At 39.5% G+C, this 21,386-nt stretch overlaps 1 long non-coding RNA gene across 1 annotated transcript; it reads right to left on the bottom strand.

Moving 5' to 3' along the window:
* Positions 1 to 3,508: 3,508 nt before the first annotated feature.
* Positions 3,509 to 19,743, bottom strand: LOC140533431 (uncharacterized). The gene is made up of 3 exons (XR_011976918.1): positions 11,854 to 19,743; positions 9,843 to 10,161; positions 3,509 to 5,245 (listed from the first exon to the last, which is right to left on the bottom strand). It is a non-coding gene; the product is annotated as an uncharacterized lncRNA (long non-coding RNA).
* Between the last annotated feature and the right edge of the window lie 1,643 nt (positions 19,744 to 21,386).

Below are 21,386 nucleotides of genomic sequence, written 5' to 3'. Positions count from 1 at the left end.
AATCTGCATCATCTATAATATAGCTGGAAGCTTTATAGCAGCTAGGTGGTCCAATGAGTAGAGCACTGGGCCTGGAATCAGGAAGACCTGAGTTCAAATCTTGGTTGACACAGTATCCCTGGGACCCTGGACAAGTCGTTTTACCTGTTTACCTTAGTTTCCTCATCTGGAAAATGAATTGGAGAAGGAAAGGACAAACCACTCCAGTATCTTTGCCAAGAAAACTGCAAATGGGGTCATGAAGAGTCAGATACAATTGAGCAACAAAATAAAACTGGAAGAGACTTTAAAGTTTATTTTGTCCAAGATCATCATTTTATAGAGGAGGAACCATAAATCCAGAAAGATAGTGACTTACTCAGGTCACACAAGGAGCAGAGGTAAGATTTAAACAAAGTTCTTCTGAATCTGGGTCCACGGAAATGCCTGGGATGAGACTATGAAGAATGATAAAGAAAATAGGGAATCATCTCTACATAATGCAAAGTGGAAAACTATTGACAGCTATATTTTAAAAATCTAAATGTACAATAATTGTAATATTTGTGTCATGCATAAGTTTATTTTTATTATCAAGGTGATTACATAAATGTACAATTTTTCAAAATACAAGCAGAGGTGGAATTATATCTTGTCAAGTATATTGTTGAGAACAATCTTTTTGAACAATGGGTTGGACTTGATCAACTCTGAGGTCTATTCCAACTCTAAAATTCTGTGGTTTTGTGAAAATCAATTTTTTAAAGATTTTTGAGACCCCCCAAGGTATTCTAAGGCCAAAACACTAAGTTGTGGAGGTCATGTATTCTGAATTTTGGGTTAAAAAATATATAAGAGAATGCAATAAAGAGAAAACAAGTGATAAAACTTATTTTTTTTAGATTTTGTGACTGGATTTCCTATTTCATCCAGTCTGGAAGTACAGTGACTCATGCACAGGCAGATACCAATACTGATCAGTGTGGAAGCTTTAACCTGTTTTATTTTTCTGACCAAGGTGGGATCACCCCTCCTTAGGTAAAATAGTGGCCCTTTACATGGGAGCTCACCATATTAGTGTCAGCCTTAGTATCAAGTCATCCACCAACCTTAGCCTCCCAAGTACTGGGAATTACAGGTTCCAAATCCACTTCCTGACTTTTTAATATAATGAAAAAATGAGTTATTATTGGACTTTAGCCAATTTAAAGTAAGCACATTGATTGAGAGAGTTTCTTCCCCAGAGGAGTTAGTTATGGCAATTATGTCATAAGTCTAGTATCTATTCCTATTTCTAAAAATATGTATGTAAAGATATATTACAAGTGTACATATATAATATTACTAAGGTTCCATCATGCTGTAAAATTATATGACTTTATAAATCATTGAGAAATATTTCTTGAAGTTAACACTAAAATAACACTGATTACTTCCTGTTTCCAAACCCTCATCAAATATCTTTTCTTTATTACCTCTCCTTTACAAGTGAATTAAACTATTCTTATTACCAAGCCCATCTATAAATCTCCTCTATAAACCATATATTTGTTCCCAGTAGAATATAACTGCTTCCTCCTTGATTCCAGTGTTAGCTCCCATTGACCAGACAGCTTTCCGTACTCTTCTCTCAAGAGTTATCATTGGCCAGTTATCTCTTTGGGATCTGTCCTATTTGTCTGCTTTCAGATGTCTCAACATTTTCCAAAATGTTTAAAGACCTAGTATCTATATCTTCTAAAGTATCCCCACACATATCTTGGAGATCCCCAGTTTCTAGGTATAAATTACCAGCCATGGCACAAAAATCAATCAGTCTATCAATCAATCCACATGCATATGTAAAATGATAAAGATGAACACAGTCAAAACCTAATCAGTTCCCATGATGTGCTTGTTTTCTTCCCCATTTCAAGAGAGGAAAGGAGAGACTACAATTAAGTCTGATGGACTTTGGTTTCGTATCTTCCACCCTCAATAGAAAGAGTATCCATTTATAACTCGAGATACCAAACCTTGATGTAGCCCATATTTTATTTAGAGAAAGAGGATTCTTATGAAGGCATCATTGCAGTGAACCACTTGAAAGAATTTTCAGTAAACGTTATAACAGTCAGAAATACAAATATTCCCACCTGAGTATTTTATACCTTTATCTCACTTAGTTTATCAAAGAAAATTGTTGTAATTTGCTCAATGTTTTTCTTGAAAAAATGATTAACTCTGCTTTTCTTACACATCTCATTTGCTTTCCTCAAGAATTAGAATTTTTTAAGGTTATGCTTTTTAAGGTTAATGTACCAGTAACTAAAATCCTTAAATGGTTACGAAACTCAGCCTGCACCACATTTTTAGGACTGTGTTTCAATTGGATTCTATCATACTACATAGGCTAAGAAATTTGATGGCTAAAAAATCCACGTTCTAATGCTGGCTGTGTGCCCTTGGGCAGTTTACTTAAACTTTTTGTATTTCATTCAGTCTTCTGATCTATAAAACATGAAGGAATTGGTATCCACATCCCTTCTAGCTCCCACATTATGTAATGACTGTAACAATATGGCATTAAAAAATTACAAAGGAATTATTCTATGATGCGATGAACAATAAATTGTTGTTCAGTTTTGTCTAAGACATCATGACCCCGTTTGGGATTTTCTTGGCAAAGATACTGAAGTAGTTTGCCATTTCCTTCTCCAGCTCATTTTACAGATGAGCAAACTGAGACAAACAGAGTGAAGTGACTTGCTCAGGGTCACAAAGCTAGGAAGTGTCTGAGGTCAAATTTGAACTCAGGTCTTCTTGACTACAGGCCAGGCACTCTATACACTGTGCTACCTAGCTCCCCTAATAATAACTTCTATCTAGTGATTTTCTCCTGCTTTCAACTGCAAAATCATCATGATGTCATATTAATTATCTCTTTCTACATTGAAATGCAAAGCACCATTTCTGAATGGGAAGGAGGGTGGGTGAGAAAGATGTTGTGGCAGTTTAGCTAGACACACAGTAACTATTCCTTTAAAAAAAACAGCATACATGCACATGAGTGCACACACACATACATACCCATGCCACTGAAAACTTAACTGTCTTATACTCACTGTTGCTTTTAATCTATGTTTATTTACCCTTTCTTATTAGGATGATATTTCACCTTGACATAAGGAAAAACTGGTTTTGTTTCAAAATTTCTGAAGAAGATTGTATAACAATTCTAGTAGTCCCAAAGTGAGCTGCCTCTTGAGAAGATAGGTCACCCATCCTTCATAGTCTTCAAGTAGAGACTGGATGACCAACTTCTGGGAAATGTTGTAGAGGGGATCCCTGTCTATGCACAGGTTGGGTAAAATGAACTCTATGCCCCTTCCCACTCTGAGATTGGGAGTTTGTGGAGATGTATAGGAGACAATGAAAACTTGGGGATTCAGTTAACATCACGGAGTGGGTGAAATGATGAGTGGAGAGTATTCAGTCTTTTCCTGACTTTGTTACCAACCTAAAAGTAGGATTCCACAAGCAGGGGCAAGAAGGCAATTGGAATTTTGTAGATTTTTGTCATTAATAAACATTTATTCTTCAGCCATTGTGTCAAGTGGAGTGGAGGGTTGAAAGAACAAGATTTGTTCTCTACCCTTATGGTTCTCATAGGAAAAATAAGACATATAGGGTAACAGTGTGACATTTTAAAAATTTGAGAGACAGTTTCTGGGTAATTAGTCACTTTATTGATAATGCTAGCATGTTTTTAATAAAAGAGGCCAATGACACCTTTGAATGCCAAAGATCCCTGATGGACCATTTATATGCCCTTGGAAAGGTGGATGTTCCTGAGGGTGGCAATCAACTGTAACAGGTTAGCAAGTAATAAGAGAGAATTAGTATTGTAACAAGAGGTGAACCTATTCTAATGAGGGACTGGGGGGACTTGGATCATGTCATTTACTTCCAAAGCATCCCCCACCCTGGGCAATTTAATCAAAGAATTTACCTTCACTCAGACCTGAATGGAGCATAGTGGTCTCCAACTGACTGGATTCTGAACAAAATTGTTAAAAAAGTTAATCCAATCTCATTGTCACTAATGTCCTTCAGAGACTAAATGATATCCTGGCTTCTGAAAAAAACCTTAATTCAATAATTGATTATTAATATGAGAGAGAAATAACCATTTTTCTCAATAGGACTGCTAAACTTCAGCTTGGTGCTCACAGAGACCACAGTCAATCCTAAAGGAGTCTAACCTCTAAAGGGATCAGATTCTCTTTTCTCACTGTTTCTGGCAGTTTATAACTGCATTGGTATTCTGCGGGAAATACCTTAAAGTTTAGCTCTGGCTCATTATCTAAGCCTTAAATAATTCCAAGGTCTCCCCACAAGGGACCATCAAAGGTCCTTCTAGAAAGGTATCCAATGTATAAACTATTGACATAGTACATGGTAGAGCTATTTATTTCTTCCACACAAAAGAAATACTTAAAACACAAAAAAACTCTTAAGTCTGTATTAAAAGACTGAAAACATGAAATAGTTACCTATAATTTCTATTATTCTGTCACAAGAGGTTAGTTTTTAAAGCATGAAAACAAAACACACTTTGTGGGAGTAACAGACACAAATTTTACCTTCACTTCAGTTTGTTTGTTGAAAAAAAAATAAAAAGTACAATGCCCAGAACTGAACACAGTATTCCAGCATTTGGCACAATGTTCTTGGTGATGAGGATTCAGAGGCAAAAAAGAAACAGTACCTACCCTCAGGGAGCTTATATAACATCATGTGGGATAACAGAGTCAGCACCAAAAAAATCTAGGCACATCCTAGAATTATAGCTTAACACTAATAACAAATATTTCCTGATGAATGTGATAAAATTTAGTAGCGATAAATACAAAGTCGTATACTTGGATTGAGAAACATCTACTAATTAGTACTGAATTGAGGAGGCATGGTTCAACAATAGTTCATTCAAAAATACAAAAAAACTTCAGGGTTTGAGTGAACTGCACGCTTGCTGTGAATGAACAATGGGAAATGGTAGCCAAAGAAACAAATGTGATCGGTCTGAATCAAAAGTATAGAGTGTAGAGCAAAGGGGGTGATATAACTATGCTGTAACCCACCTTGACCAAATGATAGTTCCAAGCAGCACACTTTGGGAAGGACATTACCAAAAGAGAAACATCTAGAGTGAATAGGAGGGTGATAGAAGGACTGGCAACCTTGAATAGGAGAGAGTCTTTGAAGAGAACCAGGTATGTTTCACCTAGAGAAAAACAAGAGGAAGGATACGATAACTGTCTTACTTTGTTGTTGTTTGGTCATTTCAGTCATGTCCAACTTTTGATGATCTCACTTAGGATTCTCTTGGCAGAGATATTGGAGTGGTTTGCCATTTCCTTCTCCAGTTTATTTTACAGATGAGGAAACTGAAACAAACAGGGTGAAGTGACTTGTCCAGGGTCATACAGTTAGTAAGTGTGTCTGAGGCTGCATTTGAACTTGGGTTTTCCTAACTCTAGACCTGGTGCTCTCTCTCCACTGTGCCACCTCTTTCATGTCAAACAGGGACTAAACTTGTTCTGCTTGAACCCAGAGAGAAGCATTAGGGGCAATGAATGAGATTTAGAGAAATGTAGATTTCAGTCATATTAAAAAATAAACTCCTTAATCATTCTTCAAGTGGATAGGCTTTCCACCACTAGAGACCTTCAAGCAGAGAGTGGGTAGCCACTTGTGGAAGATGTTGAACAAAAATTCCCGTTCAGATACAAGTTAGACTAGATGAGCTGTGTGATCCCTGAGAACCCTAAGGTTCCTTGATTCTGAGCAGATGTCCACCAGACTAGAAGTGATGTTATTCTGGAGTTTAGGAGAGAACTTCCAGTTAGATATTTCAAACTGGGATTCACCTTCACAAAGGTGATGGTTGAACAGATGAAAGTGGGACAAAGTTGCTAATGGCAAAAGAATAGAGAGGTAAGAAATGAAGGTTGAAAACTTAATTCTGGGGAATGAAAAGATGAGTAAGAAAGGAAAGAAGAGTGAGAGATAGGAAGAAAATGTACCTTTACGATGCCATAGACACTAAGGAGGATAGTAATCTGACAGGGAAGAAATGGTGAAGCATGGCAAATTCAGTAAAGTAAAAGAGTATGAAAACTGAGAAAAGGCCATAGGATTTGTCCATTGGGAAGTCATTGGTGACCTTTGAGAGAACAACTGAATAAGTCACTGTAGAAAGAAACCAGCTTGCAAAGTATTAAGAGATGAATGAGTGAAGAAGTGGAAATAACAAGTATAGATCCCTCTTTTAAAAAGTTTGACGGCAAAAAGAATGAAGGCTCATAGTTTGAAAGGATAGCTGGATTTATTAGGATGTAGGAGATCTAATTATAATGACTCACATTCAATTACAATTCACATTTATGTAATAGTTGAAGTTTTGGAAAGTGCTTCCTCCCAACAATCATTTCAAAATTTGAGCAATTGACAGTGGGACCAATTCCAAATTATGAGAAGTTTCAAGGTATGGCTCTACTTGTCAATTGTAAAAGTGGAATGGGTCATAGGATCACTGAACCTTAGAGCTGGAAGGCACTTCAGAGACCACATAGTAAGTAGTGTAGATATTATTATCTTCATTTTCCAAATTAGCAAACTGGGGTCCAGAGAGGTAAAATGACTTGATTACAAAGCTAGTGAGTGTCAGAGGGAACATTCAAAGCAGATCTCTCTGATTACAGGAGTAATCTTTCCACTACACTAAATTCCCTCTACAAAGAGGAAAGTCAGAGTAGAAGAAGCTAGTATAAAAAAGAAGTAGAAGACACAAAAAAGAGACATTACTGATGGAGCAAGGATATGGGGGAGTCAGAGAAGAAATGAGATTGAGGACACCAGTAGAAAGCTAACCTTGTAAAGGAGGAAGGACACTATTTCATTGGACATAGGAGGGAAGGAGGAAAGGAAGGGGAATGATAGAAACCAAAACTGACATGAAGAAACCCATGCTTGGTGGAATTAAGAACTGGAGGAGATTAGAAAAAGTTTTGAATTTCTGCTAAGACAGGACATCTACTTACTGAAATACTTTGTCTGTGATTTCATCTGTATCTCCCTTTACTGATCTCCATGTCTTAATAAATGTGTTAATGAGCTGCTGTCACCAAGAAAACCTAATCATTTGATAGCCAAATACCTAGTGTTGAGCCTCTCAGAACTTAGCTAGGCTAATTCTCAGATCAAAACCATACAGTATCTTATTGGACCCCTACTCAGACCTTTGTTAGTTTGGTAGAACCTTTAAAGCATCTAAAAAAAATAGAGACAGTGCAGTGCAATGGAAAGACAACTGAGCCTCTCCACTGAATTTTGGAATTGTGAGTACATCATTTAACCTGACTGTGCCTCAGTTGCTTCACTGGTAAAATAAGAGGGGTTGAACTAGATTACCTCTGAAGTCTCTTTGTGCTCAATAGCTGTGGTGCCAAAAAAAAAGTATAGTAGAACAGCATGGATGACATAGCTAAGGAGGGGTAGTATAAATTTGTAGTTGGCTGTGGGCAGAGTTGGCTCTGGAGAACAAGTTGGAACTATACTCCAAAGGCTATAAAACTGTGTATACCCTTGACCCAGGTATAACTCTACTGGGTCTGTATACCAAAGAAATCAAAGAAAAGAGAAAAGGACTGATTTATACTGGAAAAACATGTAGGGGCAAGGAATTGGGAACTGTGGAGATGCTCATTAATTGGGAAATGGCCAGACAAGTTGTGGTATATGAATGTAATGGAATACTGTTGTCCTTTAAGAATGATGAGCAGGATTGTTTCAGAAAAACCTGGGAAGACTTATATGAACAGGTACAAAATGAAGTAAGCAGAACCAGGAGAACATTGTACGCAGTAACCACAATACTGTAATGATAATCAACTCTAAAAGATTTAGCTATTCTGATCAAAACAATTATCTAAGACAATTCTAAAGGATTTATGATGGAAAATGCTATCTGCCTCCAGAGAGAGAACTGATAAACTCTGAGTACAGATTGAAGCATTTTTTTCATTTTCTTTATTTTTCTTCCTTTTTTCTTTTTTTGGGGGTTTTTTTTGGAACATGACTGATAAGGAAATATGTTTTGTGTAACTTCATATATGTGATTGATATCATATTGCTTACCTTCTCAATGGGTAGGGGAGGAATGAAAAGGAAGGAAAGAATGTGGAACTCAAATTTGTAATAAAAAAATGAATGTTGAAAATTAAAAATGTAATTGAAAATAATTTTTATTGGAATATTCCATATTTTTATATGGAAAAAGTAAAATTATAGTAAGATATGTAGTTGGGGAGGGGGTGGAAATGTCCTGATTTCATTACTTTCTCCAATAAACCTCAGCATAGTGAGAGCTAAAGTGAAGAATTTGGATGGTAGAGTTTTGAGAGGCCTGGTATGGACAAGGAAATCTAGAGCATCAATGATATGCCTCTTATTTGCATGTGGTGGTTTTCATATTGTTTCCCTAATTAGAATGAGAACTCCTGGAGAACAAAACAGTCTTTTATGTTTCTTTGCATTCTCAGTGCTGAACACAGCCCTGGTACATAGTGCACACTTAATCAATGCTTATTGACAGGCTAGTGGCCATGATGTCAAGGCTGGGAACAGGGAAAGAAGTCAGACCAGAACTGGACTGATGAACTAGGACAATAAAGGAGTGTCAAGGGATCCATTGTCACAATGTGAACAGAGAACAAGTTCAGCAGGATTAGGTGGTGGGAAAATGTGTGGTTAAAAGGAGCAAACTCAAAGTCTGAGATTTTGACAGTGGAGCAATTCCAACTTATGACAGTACTTAAGACATGACTGGACTTACTGGCAAAAGTGGAATGGGTAATTGAGTCACTGAACTCAGAGTTGGAAGAGACTTTAGAGACCACTTAGTCCAAATCACATCTGAACAAGAATCTCCAGCAAATGGCATAGGTTTCAAAAGAAGAGAAAGCCATTAAGAGATGGTAGAGAAACAGTTATCTGCAATTAGCAGTGGGCAGCAAGACATATACCAGCTGCCTTGCCCTGAAACATGAGCCAGGAAGAATGAGAAAAAGGGCAGCAGGAGTAAAGGCATTTGAGAAAAGAATATCTTCAGAGGGAAAGCAGGTTTCTGCCAATGTGAGGAAGTAGAAGGAGGAATTGTGGGGGAATTTCAGTTTAGATGGTAAATTTCCATGTTGGGTAAAATGATTTTGAAACAGAAATGACAAGAGGGATAGTTTCAAAGAAACCTAGGAAGACTTGAATGAACTAATACAGAGTGAAATAAGCAGAATAAAGAGAATAATTTATGTAACACGATAAAGACTTAAAATTGTGAAAGACCTTAAAACTCTACCACTGCATTTCACAATTCCAGAAGACCCAACTCATCTTTGATGGACTCAAGATGTAGAAGGAAATGTAAGTTTTCAGATATGGCCAATGTAGAAATTTGTTTTACTTGATTTGCATATTTGTTACAAAGGATTTTTTTTAATGGAAAGAGTGGGGAGATGGAGAGAAAACACAAGCTTATTTGAGAAACATTAAGGAGAAATGTTAAGGAAGACTGTGAGCAGTATCACTCCACAACACAACACCAAGCATGGAGAAGGAAAACCAGCTTTTAGAAAGCTTGGCAAGACTCAAAGAAATTAGATTATCCCAGGTCATTTATAGATGAAAGTAGAATGAGAGCAGATAAATACAAAGGGGTGTATGGAATGTTCCAGGAGGGCTAGCACCTCTGGTGTGAGGGCTTGCTGAGACCTTTTGAGGGCTGCCCATCGACTTTTGGTGTCCAGCTTTCACCCAGCTCTCACCTGTAGTTCCAAAGAGCTGCAGCATGTGCAGCAGCCACATCCCAGTGAACTGAAAGGCTGACAGGCCAAATCTATTGAGAGTTGAGGGTATCTTGCAGGCCTCAAACCGGGGGATGTCCACCCCAAGCAAGTGAAGACTTCAGTGTGCAGAATGGGCAGATGAGAACAATTTATTCCAGTGGCCAGGAAGGCTGCTGAAGCAGGCTCTGTGGAGTGCTTAGAATTTGGTCAGACATCAAAGAACTCCAAGGTCATCTATCACATATCTGGCCATCACTACTCATCCCGACTTTTGTTCTTCTACTGGATTTTGATAACTCTGGAAGAGAGAATGAGGTTGACAACTTGCATAGCTCTGCCTCACTTAAATCCAATTCATGGACAAGTCAAGATATAACCCATGAAATCATTGGTCCTCTTCAAAAATGAAGGGCAAACAATAACAGTTATATGCTAGAGAAGGGGAAATGGCAGTTAAGAAAAGTTATTTTGGGATCAGGTTGAGAAGGACTTTAAAAACCAGATTGAAGAAGCTATATTTGATCCTAAAAGCAACAGACAACCCTTCGAATTTATTGAATACAGATAGGGGTATGCTGAAGCCAACTATACTGGATTAAAAACCAATTGTTAAATTTTTGGTGTGAGCATCTACCTCTCTGAAATGGCAAATGCTACAAATTAGACCTTGATTTATCATTCATTTAATTACCTAAACCTATGAGAGTAATGGGAAAATGTTAATAATGCAGATTAAGCATGCAAGTGTGTTGTGTATGCATTTCTTTCAGAGAGCTGGTTGCTAAACATTTACCAGTAAACCCTTGAGTACAAGAGCAACATGGGCAGACATAATAAATACATGTTTTTAAACAAAATTATGTCTCACTATGCCTTTCACTGCATAGCTAAAATTCAAATCTGAAACATTTTAACTTTATCACAAATTATCAGTTTTCGTCTTTTCCCCATCTTAAAAAAAAAAAAAATAAAGGACCCCTGCCCAAATTTTTATAGCACTGTAAGATTTACTAGGAGGATGAATGCCTACATCCCAACTTCCCAGAGCATTTGAATTTCTCTTTGGGATTCCCCAGCCATGTGAGGTCTCCCTCATCAGGATATAATAGTAGTGAAGAAGCTTTATAAAATCAGATTCACTGATACCAGGGTGTTGTTAGTGGATCATATATTACAGTTCCCCGTTACATCTAGGGTGCTATTTATGCATCCTATCTGCAATGAAATCAATTATTTTCACTTATGTATTGTAAAATAAATGTCCCATTTACTGTAAAATAACCGACATTTATATATAAGTTTATAAAACATTTTACCTAATTTTTTGGAGGAAACTGGGGTTACGTGACCTACCCAGGTTTACACAGCTAGTAAGTATCTGAGGCCAGATTTAAACTCAGGTCCTCCTGACTCCAGGCCCAGCACTCTTATCACTGTGCTATTTAGCTGCCTCTACATAATTTTCAAAATTTGTTCCTCATAACAAGCCCCTGAATGAAGTGCTCTAGATCTGACCATCTCCATTAGACTCAGATAAGTGAAGTGATTTGCCTAGTGTTACACTGCCTGAGGCAGACTAAACTAAATCTTCCTGACCCCAGTCTATGCACTAGATATAATAGCCATTTCTTCTGTTTTTCTTGTATTGCTACAGCACCAAGCCGAGTGCCCAGCACTGGTAAGGCACTCAGTAAATGGTTGCTCACTATAGGAGAGATGAATTCTAGCCGCTGTTTTTCTCTGTTCTCATTCAGAAGGTGTCCTCCCAGCTAATTAAGCCTGCAACATTCCCCGATCTTTTTCCAAGTTTCCTGCCTGATGAAGCAAGGTGGCCCGGCATTTGCTGTTTTTATGTAAATTCTATCCGTTTTTTTCATTTGGGTACCAGGGGGATTGAAAGAGCCTGTGAATGAGGGCTGGTGTTGGAGATAATGAAGGAAGACTGGTGAGAGGAGGAAAGAAGAAATAAAAAAAGAAAATGAAAGTCTACCGAGTTTGCCCATCCACTTTGCGTTTTCACCAAACGGTTCCCGACTCCTCCACCAATCATCGGACTTCATCCATTAGGCAGGGGGGCGAGGGTTGGCAAATTGGGGGTATCTGTGGGGAGAGTTGTGCTTTGTGCACCACAGAGGAAGAAGGGCCAGGATTTAACACTGCGTAAGTAAACAGAGGCAGCCTTAGTGGAAAGACTAGAGAAACGTCCTTAAAATCAGAAAGCTTTAGGTTGAAGTACCACCGCTAAGGCAAGTGGATTATGAGATCCAGGGTGAGTCAGCTAACTCCTAAGGACTGGAAATTACAGCGGAGGTCTAGATCTGCGTGGCTATGGAAAGTTTTCTCCCTGGGAGTTCTCTACACACCAATAAAGTCTCATTAAAAAAATCCTATTCTTGAGGACCACTATTTGACCGATTTATAGATATTCCTTTGCGTTCCTGGTCAGCTCCTGTTTAAATGAAACTGTCAGATACCTACTACATCTATTTCCTCTCCACCCTCCAGATTTTTCCCTCCTCCACAGTGTTGCCTCCAAAGTCTCTCCCTCCCTTTCCTTATTTCCTCACTGTGGCATAATCGAGTCACACTGAACAATGGGCTTTTTATATTATAAGTAAATACACTAACCGGGGGGAAAACAGAGCTGCGGTTATTCTAAGATCTTCCTGACGATTCTTTCGGCCCCGTGTTTTTGACTCTCCAATCCTTTTTTTACAGTTACCAAAATAATATTCCTAATGAGCTCTTCTTAAATATTTCGGCACGCTGCTCCAAGAACTTCAGAGGCTACCCACTGCCTTTGGAATGAAACCTAAACGTCTTGGCTGAGTGCTTAGCAGTGTGTGCTGGAGTCACCTAACACCGGCTCAGTATGAGCATTTAGACCTCAGAAATTAGCAAGTGCTACCAATCAGGGTTTGAGTTATTGCTTTGTTGATTGTCTAGACTTGAGATAATGGAGAAAATGTTGGTAAGGCATTAATTAAATAAATAATTGGAAGATTAATTAAGTGATAATTAATAATGATTAAACCTAAAAGTTTCATAATGGGTTTTTCCTCCTAAACAGCCGGTTATTAAACATTTACTAGCACATCCCTGCTTGACCCTACTTTGCCCTGATCACACTCTACCTTGTGTATTGAATTTCTTTGTATATGTTTTATTTATTATTAAATTGTATCAAATGTTGGAATATTTGCCCCCTTCCATTTCCCATTTGAGCAACTGGGGAAAATAAAATGTGCCAGCACCAAGAGATAGATGCAAATATTGATGGGTGTGGCCAGCAATTGGGAAAAAGTGTAAAGGGTAGAGGAGAGGAAAGGCCTCCAGAAGAGAATGATCACAAAGGAGGGGAGAAGAGAATATTCTGGTGGTCTATGGTCCTCATCTTGCACTGAGTAGACTCACCCCAACCTGGAGTAAAAAAAAAAAACTGCTAGGCAGCTAGCTGCTATCCCTGTGGAGGGTTGGTTGGTTTGTTTTTCCACGATCCAATCTCTTTATTATAAGGGTCACTGTTAAGTCCCCTCCTTGGGAATTGCCCTTGTAGATTGCCCCTAGAAAATCCCTCAAACCTGCAGTGTCCTGGTCCAAGATATAATATAACTTCTGTGTTCTGTCCAGCCAGAGCCAGGCAGGGAGGAAAGCAGTTAGTTGGAGGACTTGGGAGTGGGAGCATAGGGAGAAATTTCCTGTCGTCTGCTCCAGCAGGAAGGTGCCCAGGTGAGCTGTTGAGGGTACCAGGTTGTTCTGAAGAGGCTGGATGTATTTGGCACTGATGAGTAAAAAGCCTTTGGCTCCAGAGTTCTTGTCCACTGCCCAGCTGGGGATGATAGCACTTAGGGGCTTAGGAGATGGGTGACAGGAAGAAGTAAAGAGGGAAGCAGAGAGTCAGAGATAGTGCCAAAGAAACAAAAACAGAGACAGAGGGACACAGTGACAGACAAAGAGACAGAGACGAATAGGAAGATGGAGAGAGGAACAGATGATGAAAAGGTCAGTGATAGTTAGAGGGACAGAGACAGACTGATCCATATCAAGACAAACACAGGCACAAAAACAACGACATGGTCAGAGACAACCTACCTTTTCCCTCCCCCTGGGACCCTATTCAAATACGGGGGAATAGTAGGCCCAAATGGGACTTAGGGGAAGGGTTTCTACTAAGGGACCTCTCCTCCTTGGGTCTCTAAGTGACACTAGAAATTTTCACATAGGGAAACTGTGGAGCCTGTCAATGTCACCACAGAGACTATCTTTGTGTTCCCCTCTCTGGGAGTCCCAGTTGTTATATACATAATAGGGCAGGGACAGAGTCCCCTCCTTGTCTATTGTCTCCATCCCCAAAGGCCTAAGTCCAAGGCGCTCTCACTGACCTCATTAGACTCCCAAGTAAGATTTTTGGCTTGCAAAAGCAATGCTGTGAAGACCTGCCTGAATCCAGAAGCCCCAGACAAAGCTCAGAGGCCCAAGCCAGCCCTCACTGCTGGGTGAGATGGCAAAGGAAGTTAAGCAGAGAACACAGAGGGAAACAAGTTCTGATATTAGTAACCCAGCTGCAGATCCGATTTTGACAGCTGCTAAGAGGAAGTGGCTAGGGGGGCAGGATAGAGGGTGTGGGGCCCCCACAGCTTAGTCTGACAGGCCCTTGCTTTGGTTTAGTTACGTTTTATTTATTTAGACATTTTTATGTAGGGGGGAGGGGGGAAGGTGCAGGGGTGGGGGATGTTTGAAGAGAGAGGATGTAAGAACTCAGAGGAAATGCAATGCCTTCCTCTTTACAGACTCATGTGTTCATCCAACCAAAGCCAGTGCCTCCTCTTAAAATGAAAACACAGTAGAAGTAATAATGTTTTGCAGGTTCTTCTGGCTCTTAATTCAAGACACTTTGCTAATTGCTCTCCTTTAGCTGATGCCTCCCCCAGAAACTCCCTACTCAAGGGGCAATTCAGGAATTCTCAGACTCCTGACTAGGGGTGAGGGGAGGTATTCCCTAACCCACCCTAAGTTCAGTCATGTCCCGCTCTTTGTGACCCCATATGGGGTATTCTTAGCAAAGATGCTGGAGTGGTCTGCCATTTCCTTCTCTAGCTCATTTTACAGATGAAGAAATTGAGGCTAACAGGGTTAAGTGACTTGCCTAGGGTCACACAGCTAGGAAGTATCTGAAGCCGGCTTTGAACTTGCCTTCCTGACTCCAGGCCTAGTTGCTCTTTTCACTGTGCTGCCTAACTGTCCTGAACCCACCCTACAGACTCAAAATATGTTCTCCCAAGTGTAAGGAGAACCTAAGATTTATGAATATTATAACTAGGATAACTAAGTACAATCATTCCCAGTTAGCAAAGGAGAGAGCTAAGGCATCATGGGCCCTGATTTTGGGTAGCACCACTAAGGTATGGAGTCTTAGGCTCCTGAGATTTGTGACATAAGACAATTGTGGTATAGTGAAAAGAACTCTGAAGCCTGAGGTTCTGGGTTCAAATCTTGCCTTTTATACTGTGTGACCCTGGAGAAGTAACTTAACCTCCCCTTTGCCTCAGTTTTCCTATTTATAAAATGGCAGAGTTGGTGTACATGGCCTTTGAGGTCCCTTCCAACTCTTACATCCATGAACGGACCCAGAATCTTCTCTAGTAACTAAAAAAAAAGGTAGGGGAAATAGTGTGAGCCCAAGCTTAGTGATGGGAAATGAGTATGACTGTTGGGAAACTAACCCTACTCAAGAGTGGCTGCACGTGTAATGGGTATAGGAAAAAAATAGCACTAAGGCATCTCTCTGTTCTCACTTGTGATTCTCCATCTCACATTTCTCTGTCTTTGTGCTGACCATTCTGCCTAGAATGTTCTCTCCTCCCAAACCCCATCACCTTAACTCTGCCTTGAAGAATCCCTCTCTTCCTTTCTAGGTAGCATCTTCTGTTTGATGTTCTTCCTGATTCCCAACCCTCCCAAAACTACTGGTAGCCTTCCTCTCACACTATCTTGTATTTAATTACTTTGTATAATATTTGTATTTATTAACTTTATATTTTAGCTCTACACATTTTTATTTGTGCTTATTTCCTCTCTACCTCTCCCCCAACACTGGAATAGAAGCTGATTTGGGTGAAGGATTGTTTTATTCTTTGCACCTAGTATAATGTTTGGCAATAATAAACACATGTGTCCATTCATAGATTGACCCTCAGTTTCCTTATCAATAAAGTGGGAGAATAACTATTATCTCCATTTTTCTAATTTCTCAGGTTACTAAGTCCCTAATTATTTCTTTCAATTCAACTTAAAAAGCATTTATTAAGAGCCTGCATTGTGCTTGGCACACTTGGCACCCACCCCATTCCAACCTCCAACCACCTAGAAGTTTCCTCTGTGTCTTATTTGGGAAAGCACTATTCTCAACTCACTGATGCAGTAGCCCTACTAAGTTATTAGCTGATGATAGTTGGATGTATTTCCCAGTGTGTGGAACACATGTGTCATGAAGAGGCAGCTTTCCAGCCATACTGCCTTGCAGAAATCTTGAACCTATGGCAGGCCTGAGCTCCATAGGTCCCCAGCAGACACCTAAGGCACTAACACCCAATCACCAGGGAATGTGGCAACTGAGGCAATCAGGGTTAAGTGACTTGTCCAGGGTCACCCAGCTAGTAAGTGATTGACGCCAGATTTGAACCCAGGAAGATAATGCTTCCTGATTCCAAGCCCAGTGTTCTATCTACTGTGCCGCCTACCTGCCTTAAATGTAGCCTATGCTAATTCATACTTTCTATATATCTACTAGAACCACATGACCTGATTTAAACCCCTATGAATTTTTTATTGCCCCATTTTTAGGATTTTCCCCAAAATATACTGATCTGTGGCAATATCCCAAAGAATTTAATGTAATAAACACAAATTCCATTTATTTTCCCAACAGTGTCTCCTTCAACATTGGCATTGACCTATGTGAATTGGCATGAATAAACTATTGATGGTAAAGGTTATGGCTGGCACTTAGAAGAGCATTTTTTAGGGCCTCATCTCCCAAGTTTCTGAACCGGTTTTCTGAACACTTCCACAAATTTTGTCAAACAGACAGACAAGGGGCCATGTCTTGTTGCAAAGTCACCATGGCCCACAAAAGGTCCCATAACAGTTAAGTGAGGCAGTTGATTAAATGCAGTACTTCTAGTCAGGGGAGTTCATATTCCACCTCAGAAGCTTACTAGCCATTTATGTCAAGTCAACGGTCATTTACAAAGTACCTACAAGCTAGGCATTAGTCAAAGTGCTAGGGATACAATGAACAGCATAAACAGTCAGGGCCTTCAAGGAGATCACAGTTTAATGGAGAAAACATGGAAACAACTATGTAGAAACAAAACATAAATACAGGAAAGGCTTATTAGTATCAGCGGGATCAGGAAAAACTTGAGGCAAAGGTGAGATGTTAGCTGGGACCTGAAGGAAGTCATGGGAGCCAAGAAGCAGAATGAAGATAAAGAGAATTCCAGGCCAGGGGGAATGTCAGTTAGCCTCTTCTGGGGCTCCATTTTCTCACTTATAAAATGAATGGCTTGACCTAGATGGCTGCTGAGGTCTCATCCACTTTCTAAATCTATGAACCTCAATTTAGCAATGGGAGGAGTATAGATTTCTCAACAATTAGATTCCTTCAACAAGCGAGCTGACAACACCCAACTTTTCAGTTCCAGAAATACTTTCACCAGGGTTTATAGTCACTATTCTTCAAATCTGTAAGAAAAATGAATGTTTGAAAAAAAGGTCAGACCCCAGTTTAAAATTTTTTACTTTATTTTTTCAGTGAACATATTTACTTTCTCTCCTTTTCAGTCCTTTCCCCAAAAGAAAAAGAAAACCCTTGTAACAAGTAAACACAGTCAAGCAAAACAAATTCCCTCATTGGCTGCATCTGAAAATGTACATCTCATTCTTCCTCATCGGGATGAGGTGAGGAGCATGTTTCATCATCGACCCTGCAGACTCATTAGATCACTGCCTTGATCAGAATTCTTAAATCTTTCAAAGCTGTTTGTCTTTACAACGTTGCTATGATTGTATACATTGTTCTCCAGTTTCTTCTTATTTAATTCGGCATTGGTTCTTAGAAGTCTTCCCAGGTTTCTCTAAAACCATTCTTTTCATCATTTCTTACCAAACAATAGTATTCGTTACATTCATGCATCATAATTTGTCAAGTCAGTCCTCAATTGATGAGCACCTCCTTAGTTTCCAGTTCTTTACCACTACAAAAAGAGTACATATATATATATATGCATGTATTTATGTATGTATATGTATACATATACACACACAGAGACAGATATATGTATATAGATAAATATATATTTATCTGTCTATATATCTATCTATGTTACAAATATCACTGTATATATAGGTCCTTTTCCTTTCTTTGATCTTTTTGGTGGATAGGCCTAACAATGTCATTATTAAGTTAGGGGGCACAGTGTAGTAAGCTTAAGGGTGTAATCCACTTGTGAGCATGCTCAGTTTGCCTAACTCAGAGCATCCCCTACCATGTTGTTGGGAGTAGCTTCCTTGATTGACTTTCTGCATCTTTGAAAACAATACAATGGCACTGTCTGCTCTCTCTTTCCACCATCCTTTGTCTTGTTCCTAGCTGTTATGAACCGCTACCCTTCATTTATTCTGGCTCCAAGAAATAAGCTTGTTTGTTTCTGTTCTATATTGTTTGTCCTCTAGTCCTGCAGGACCTGGGAGTTCAAGCCATGGAGACCTTGGATCCAGGATTGCAAGACAGCTGGTGTGGCAAGACAGCTGGTGTGGCAAGTCATCCTGGCATGGAAGCCCTAAGACATCAGAATACCTGGGACTGGAGCCCCAGTGAGGTTTTTGGACTTCCATCTGGGTCTTTATGGGAACCTAGAACCTAAGCTATGAACTTAGTACCCTTGGCTTCCTTAGAAACCTAAATGGTGCAGGGGGAAGGGATTTGGAAGCCCGTTCATTTATTTGCGATTATGTCTTCTGAAGTAAATATATTCCTTTATAAAAACTCTACTGTGTTAAAGGACATAGTTCCCAATTGCTTTCTAGAATGCCTGGCCTAATTCACAGTTCCACCAACAGTACATTAATGTACCTCCAGTAAATCCTGCAACATTTGTTATTTTTTCTTGCCTTGTTTGCCACTTTGATGGGTGTAACATAGGATGACAGAAGTTCTTAAATGTACATTCTTTCATATACCTTTTGCTACCTTGGATTTTTCATTTGAAAAGTACCTATTAATTTCTTTTGGACATTTATCAATTGGGGAATGATTCTTCTCCTAATGAACTTGAATCTGTTCCTTACAGGTCTTGGACATCCAAGCAGAGAAACTTGCTGCAAAGATTTTTTCACAATTACACACCTGAGTTTCTGATCACAATCTAGTGAGAATCTAGGGCCACGCTGAGTATTAGGGGGTAGGAGAATAGAGTTGGGGAGTCTTCTCATTCCTATTACTTGCCATATTTTCTTTTAGGCACCCACCCCATATCCCTGCAGGGCTTTCAACACTAGTGCTACTTTTGTCTTTTTGCTGTGATTACCAAGATCTTGCCCCCTTTCCCAAAAGACAAAGCTAATTTTAAAACAATTATTTTGTCCCTCTTTGGTAGCTGAATAAAGTAGACTTCAAGGGTTCCTTTTCCCTGATTCAAAACCTTTTAATCTGGGTTTGGTTGTACCACTAACTTTCAAAACAAAATCATTGCTCATCAGGTGTTTTCCATCGTCCAGAAATGGTTGCAGCTGAATCAGAGTACTTAGAGAGCCTACGTGCTGATGTTCTAAATGATTAGTCTTTTCTGCCTGTAAATCAGTGGAAATATTCAAATATAGTGTCAAAATTAGGCACTTGCCCTGTCTCTAGGGCATGCTGAAGGGGGAACACCCCCTTGAAGTGGCTGGCAAGATCAGCTTAGATGGGGATGAGGAGTACAAGTAAGTACGATTCCAGAGGGTCAAAAATGAAGCATGCTACCCACCTCCTGACAAAGAGGAGAAGGATTCCAGATGCAGAACGGGACATATATTTTTGGACATGGACAATGTGTGTTTGTTTTGCTTGGCTGTGTATGTACGTTACAAAGGTTTTTGTGCTTTTTTAAGAATTGGGCCACAAGGAGGGAAAGAAAGTAAATGCCTATTCCCTGAAGAAAAAAAAGGAACAGGTAAGCAAATGTTAGTTTCCATTGCCCATAGTGTTCCTTTCCACTGTCTATTCTTTGTTCTTTGAGTTCTGGGGATAAGAAACTAGGTTTCTGAGTTGTATGAAGACAAGCCTGTAAAATGCTTCTGAGAATGTTTGCCACAAAGCCCTCATCAGCATGATTTTGCCCAGATGACCTGATAACTTAATACAGTATTTCATACTGTAAACATATAATAATTGCTTTCAGAGGACTGGCTTTTTTTAATCAAGTCCAGTAAACAGAAATATCTTTGCAAAAACACAGAGGACTGATTGTTTTCATCCAGGCTCCATAGACCTCAGCCACAAACCTCGGAGCTGGTTTTTAATCCTTGCCCCTACCCCCTACCCCCAATTGTTGGGAATGTAGTTAGATGCTCTGACTTAAACACACAATACTTTCAAAGAATTATCAGTAGATTTCCCTCCTTTTTGACAGCTCTGGAAAGGAGCAATGTGATGATGTTCCAGAGCCGAGGTCAGACTAGATAAGGCATACCTGCAACAACAAAAGCTGAAGAACGGATTAGTATTCATCACGCTGGTAGAAAAGGAAGTATGTCACTATTGTGTTACTGGAGTAACCAGAGGCAACAGTCAACAAACCTCAGAAGGCAATGTGGTTGAAAAACGGAAGGTTCAAGCTGTTGCTATCAGAAGGCTTATAAAACATTAACCTAGTGGGCATGTGTTCCTTTTTTCTCATGGGAGAAATGTAGCATCTAAAAATCTCAAAGCATTAAAGTGGCACCAAATGGGGGGGGATGGGAGGGAAATAAAGGTCAAAGGTCAGCTCTCAATGATTCTAAGATTTGAGAGGAAGACCGCATGACAACTGTCTTCTAGTTTGTGAAGAGGTAGCATGTGAGTGTGCAGAACCAGAATGATAGGCAGAATAGCAAAGAGACAAAGTGAAATTTAATATGAGAAAACATTTCCCAAAATGAAAGTTTTCTGGAAGTAGAATAGGATATTTCAAGAGGTAATGGGTTCCTCTTTACTGGAGGTCTCTAACCAGAGGCTAGATGACCATTTTGGGGGTACGTTTTAGAGGGCATTCTTTTTTGGACAGGAGTTAGACCAGATTGGCTGATGAGGTCCCTTCAAACTCTGAAGTTCTGTGATTCAGCATAACCAAAGTCCACTGGTATGGGAATCTCTCTTCACTGATGGAGATCACGCCATGCCTGTGAGGGGTAAAGTTGGTGAAAGTGGGAGACAAGAGAAATTCAGTCTCTGGTGTTTCTGGCCTCTCACACTGACAGGGAAGACCTGGGAAGATCTAGGAT

This window comes from Notamacropus eugenii, chromosome 3 (assembly GCF_028372415.1).
Source record: "Notamacropus eugenii isolate mMacEug1 chromosome 3, mMacEug1.pri_v2, whole genome shotgun sequence".
NCBI lineage: Eukaryota > Metazoa > Chordata > Mammalia > Diprotodontia > Macropodidae > Notamacropus > Notamacropus eugenii.
Note: the sequence above shows the minus strand (reverse complement) of the source record. Positions and strands in the feature narration are given on the sequence as shown.